Here is a 6,000-nt window from a genome sequence, read left to right as displayed (position 1 = left end):
AACTGGGCAAGGAACAGTCAAAGTCTGCTGCAAAGGTGAGGTTATGGAAGACAGTTTCATGTCACAGGTCATTCACCATGGCAAGTTTGAGCACAGCAACAAGACACAAAGAAGTTATACTGCATCAGGAAGGTCTCTCCCAGCCAAAGATTTCAAAGCAGACTGGGGTTTCAAGATGTGCTGTTCAAGCTCTTTTGAAGAAGCACAAAGAAACAGGCAACATTGAGGACCATAGGCGCATTGGTTGGCCAAGGAAACTTGTGTATCAGATGAAAGACACATCATGATTACCTCCCTTTGAAATCGGAAGATGTCCAGCAGTGACATCAGCTCATATCTTGAAAAAACCAGTAGGATCCAGGTACACCCATCTACTGTTCGGACAAATCTGATTAGAAGTGGTCTTCATGGAAAAAATGTGGCCAAAAAGCTATACCTTTGACGTGGAAACAAAGCCACGCGACTCTACTATGCACGAATACATAGGAACTTGTTCGCCAAAGGGCTAGAGATCGGTACAATAAAGAGTGTCTGCAGGCAAAAGTGAAACATGATCGAGGTTCCTTGCAAGTTTGGGGCTGCAATTCAGCGAATGGAGTTGGGGATTTGGTAAGGATTAATGGTATCCTCGGTGCTGAAAAATACAGGCAGGTACTTATCCATCATGCATTACCATGAGGGAGGCGTCTGATTGGCTCCAACTTTATTCTGCAGCGGGACAATGTCCCCAAACATACAGCCATGTCATTAAGAACCATCTTCAGCTTAAAGAACAACAAGGAGTCCTGGAAGTGATCATATGGCCCCCACAGAGCCCTGACCTCAACATGAAGAGACAGAAGGATTTGAGCAAGCCTACATCCACATAAGATCTGTGGTTAGTTCTCCAAGATGTTTGGAACAACCTCCCTCCCGAGTTCCTTCAAAAACTGTGTGCAAGTGTACCTAGAAGAATTGATGCTGTTTGAAGGCAAAGGATGGCCACACCAAATATTAATTTGATTTAGATTTCAATTATGTTCATTCACTTTGCATTTTGCTAATTGATAAAAAAGAAACTATTAACATTTCTATTTTTGAAAGCATTCTTACTTACTTACATTACGTGACACAAAGAGAGATGAGCAAACAGTGATTTATAGGAAAGAAATGTTTTTGGATATGCTTTGCGATATTGGATGTTCACTGTGGAATTTCTTGGCCCCTTAATAGTATAGATATGCGGTCACTCATACATACACTGGGCTGGAATAAGTACATATAAGCTCTCTACAAGACGAGACAATCTGGGTACTACCTCCGAACAGGTGGAGGTGCAATGGTTAACTCTGAAAGTTTATGGATTTAAGTGATCCTTGAAGTGTCAAGAATCAGTAGGAGTGCTCACTGCCCTGTTGTAATATTGATTCATTTTGGTGAAAAAGATATGGAATTGAAAAATCTGGCGAGTTGGCTCTTAATATGTGCACGCATATGTTGACAATAGGCCAGATGGGTGAATGGTAGTGTGGTCTGCAATGGGTCAGTGGCTGAACTAGTGGAGGCCACGGCCTTATAAGTAAATGTGTCGGAGTACATTGGCAGAATGAGCTTGTTTTTAATCAGGCTCTAGGATGTAGAGGACCAGAAATCAAGGTTCTATAGTAAATATTGGATGCATATCTCAAATGCGAGCGTGAATATTTTTATAATGCAGCTATGGGACGTAGTGTAGAGGGCTGTTAGTTTGGATGGCAGCAGGGTCCTATTTAAGGTGTTAAATAGACTCTTTGTGGTCTTTCTGTTGTTTAAGGGGAGGGGGCTTATTGTCTGTCTCTGGAAAAAGGTGGGACTGTATGGTTATGTTTCAGGGGGAACCCTGGGACCCAGCTCGGTTGCAAGCCTGGAAGGATTCCCTTCCCATGGAATGAGTTACTCCTCACTTTGATATTTGCCATAGGTACAGAGGGTCAGGTGTCCCATCTGTTTATCCCTGGGACAAAGGTCAGTTGGTTAGTTGGTGGCCATGGAATATGTGAATTTTGATTTATGGTTAGGGACACTGGGAAAACTAGTACACTCTTCACCTTAAGGTTATGCTATAAAATAAATAAAAGGCCACATTCTCTCCACTACTTGGCGTATTTTATTTTGAGTATCTTTGTAATGTGAATTTGTGGGACCTGAGGGACAGATAACTTCCCTATCTAAGGTGAAATTTAAAGAATTACAAGCAGGTTGTGGCTGGTAGATGATGACAGCTGAAGCTGGCAATGAACAGTTACAAAAAATGCTTACATCTGTGGAATGTTAGCAAATGGATACAAGGGAAATTACATAAACAGAAAAGAAAAAAAATGTGTTTGATACACTTCACAAATGGTCACGTTGCATAATCTGGAAAATCCCATTAGTCACATTTTATTAAGAGGTAGAAAATGAGATGGGACCTCCCCTCCTACAAATCTGGAAAAACTATTTTTTACGGAACAGACATTACGTCCAGAAATATCTCTTCAGTAGGCAGTATAAAACTGATAAGACCAAGAACATTCTTATCCACTTATCAAGAGAGCTGCAAGTTTATGCACTAAGGTAAGAAAAAGTCACTGAAAGTATGTGAACATTTGCTTTTAGATAACACTTTTTTTTAACAGGTGCACATTGTTTGTTAAGTCATGCTTCTGACTTCTGCAGACTAAAATGTGTGACCAGTTCTCCTGCTGCATAAAACTTCTAATTTAAACTTTCCCAGCATTTTGTTTCTGCCAGGAACTTAAACATGCAGGGCAATACTGTATATATTTAAGCATACAGGGTTCATTCACAGGTGCACAGTATCAATTAAAAAAATGATATATACAATGTGGACATTTGTTTTCTCCTAAAAACATCATCTTTCATCGAATCGCCTGTCAAATCTTTTAAAGCAATAATTTGGTTCCTATTGAGCACATTTTAATACCCCAAGCTGAATATAGAGCAGTTGGCATGCATTCTGCAAGCCTGCAGCTGTTAGGTTAGTGTTTTTAGGCTACATGTATACTGGCGTTTGCATTGAGGTTTTTTTTTTAATGTATATGTAAAATGTATATTGATATTTGTTTAGATGTGTTTAGCCTGCACGTGAAAGAGCAATTATGTACTGTCTGAGTTGGTATATTTTTTTATTTCATTTTCACAGCTCTTGACATATGTAGAAATTGCATCATAAACTCAGAATATTGATGCCAGTATGGCCATAAACTCAGTTGTGCAATTAAAATGCATGTGACTAATTGCATATGGAATCACAGTACAACTGCATGTGCTTGTCTGTGACTAGAGATGAGACTTTCTTTGTCTTTCTCTTCTGTTGTTTCTGTTAAACGACTTTCTTTATGCAATGAGTCATAACGCCATTTTCACCACATGAAGAACTGATCTGTGACTGATTTTGTTTCATACTATATATCCCTTGAAAAATGCATACCAATGTCTTTGCAGCATGTATATTTATTGTTTATTTATTCACATTTAAATGACTGAGTTGGTGAACCTAGGCAATAAACATTGAGCTATTACATTGCTTTTGCTCCAGTTTGGCACCATTTCAAAGATATTGTTTAAAAGTATAAAAATAAAAGAAAGATAAAAAAAAATATCCATTCAAACACAGTGGTACTTTCATCCATGCATACAAAGTCCTGTTGTAAATTTCCTTCTAAGTTTTATTTAGTGGAATTCATGAAAGTTTTATAGACATATTTTCTGATCTAGTTAAATCAGGGTTTAGGAAACTGAGTGATATTAAGTTGACATGTTCATACATTCTTTCCTGTGCAGAGAACAGGTTCTTCAACAAGTTATGTACCGGTATAATGAATGACTCATTGATAACTACACACACAAATAAGGAAGCATAGTAATTCAACATACTACATCATCTTAACAAGAAGCATACAAACTTTAAAACTTTGCATATATGGGGACACTGTTATTTGTATTTCTATATATGGGTCCACTATTATTTTTATTTCTGTATATGGGTATTCTTATTTTTATTATTATATATGGGGGCAATATTACTTTTAGTTTGATTTTCATTGTCAGTAGTATATTTTATATAAGTATACTGTACGTGGTTTTTATCTTTATATATTTGTTTTATCATACCCTGTATAAAACAGTGTAGTTGCTGGGTACTATGCTGTATCACTTATTATAATGATCAGTTTTCAAACTATAAACTGAATTTTGGTCAATAAATTTCTAGTATTTCATTTGATGACATTTATTGTATTTCTCATTGAATATTATGGAGGTCATGTAGAGTCAGATATTAGGAAAAGCGCAAAAAGAAATTTTTACAACTGCACATGCTCAGTAAACAAGCCGTACGCCTCAGTCTGAGAGCGGATTGAGACGTATCTCTCATCTGCACCTCTTTATGTGTAGAGGTGGAACAGGGGAGATAGCTGATAGGCAGGGGTAGATATGGTAAGTAAGGGGCGTGTTCTAGGAGGCGTATCTGTTGCGTTTGCTCCCCCCTGGTGCAAGGTGCGTATTGAAGATGATTTTGCATGTGGCTTGGAATAAAAATCAAAATACAGTGCACAGTTTACATTCAAGCTTTAAGTGTAAATTGCAGCCAATTGTACATATGATCTTTTATTTTTATCTGTCTGTCACCACAAAACTATCCACTGTATGGGTATCATTAATTGGTCCAGTTGTTGACCATTTTTCTTTATGTGTATAAACAATATTCATGTGTGTATATATATATATATATATATATATATATATATATATATATATGTGTGTGTATATATATATATACACACACACATCTTGCTTTTACAATCCAAGTGTTTGACTGTGGAGGCAATTGAATGTGGGGCAGAATTAATGATCCAGGACCATGATTTCATCTAATCTGCTAAAACTGGATGGAATTGAATCTACCCTAGAGACTTGTTTTATTGACTCTTTGATATCTCTTCAAAGTATTACATTTATATGCAGGGCCGGATTAAGACATTGTAGGCCCCTGGGCTAGGGGTACTGTGAGGCCCCCATTTACATCTACAATGTTTTACGTCATGATTAGTGTATACAAACTGTACTATGGTTCCTTACCCACACTTATGTGCTAGATAATCAAATACTGTTTATTATTCTATGTTCTCAATTTATTTTAGAGAAGGAGTATTTTAAATATGGATCTATCTTTTATTGGTAGATTTGAAAAATTAATTTAGGGCATCAATCCCTTCTCTAATTAGATGTACCTATGGTGTAGATACAACAATGATGTTTTGATTTATGGAAAGGCAATTCATCAGCTATACAGAAAGTAAATATTCCTAGATCTTAATATTGGATTTAATATAGACAACCATAAAGTATTTATTTATATGCACCTCAAATCTGTTAATGCTTACATGTACTAATTCAGACAATTACAATAGACGAGCCGTTTGTTTTTTTAGAGAAAGGATACGGTCGCAATTTTCTTAAGGCTATCAAGTTAGTGGTGGATAAAATTTGTGGGCAGCATCCAATAAAATAGCCAGTCTGTCCATATTCCAGATATTAGTGAACCTACTATAAAATTAAATTTTGTATCTGAATATCATCAGGGTCGTGGAAAAATAATAAAATTAAAGTTACTTAATCTTGACACCATCCTTTTACCTATTCTTCCAAGACAAGCTAGCTATATTTTTACCAGAGCAAATCATTTGAAAATCAATTTAATACCATCTATAAAACTGGCTAAACTTATAATGGGAAGTCAATGAAAAACCTGTAATACATTTATGAGTAATATCAATTGATAATGTGAAGTTTGTGTTGATTAACATGTACATGCACCAGAATACCGTCTCCCCTCTTCGCTGCAGGCGACACCTTTATTCTTCTTGCCCTGCTGTCACTAGTGCTGGCACAGTGCGCGGTGCGCTGCTTGGTGAGGAGATCTCGTGAGACTATGACATAGAGATGTCATGGTCTCACTCTCACAAGTCCTCCTCACTA

General features: G+C 36.9%; 1 protein-coding gene across 1 annotated transcript in view; it reads left to right on the top strand.

Annotated features, from left to right (window-relative positions):
- The first annotated feature begins 2,442 nt into the window (after positions 1–2,442).
- Positions 2,443–6,000, top strand: part of LOC142107585 (interleukin-18-like) — a 46,940-nt gene continuing 43,382 nt past the window's right edge. The window contains exon 1 of the mRNA XM_075191092.1: positions 2,443–2,574. The gene's annotated coding sequence lies outside the window, so the exon portion shown is untranslated. The remainder of the gene's footprint in view (positions 2,575–6,000) is intronic.

This window comes from Mixophyes fleayi, chromosome 11 (assembly GCF_038048845.1).
Source record: "Mixophyes fleayi isolate aMixFle1 chromosome 11, aMixFle1.hap1, whole genome shotgun sequence".
In the NCBI taxonomy this organism is placed as follows: domain Eukaryota; kingdom Metazoa; phylum Chordata; class Amphibia; order Anura; family Limnodynastidae; genus Mixophyes; species Mixophyes fleayi.
The sequence above is the reverse complement of the archived record's forward strand: the minus strand, read 5'-3'. Positions and strand labels throughout refer to the sequence as shown.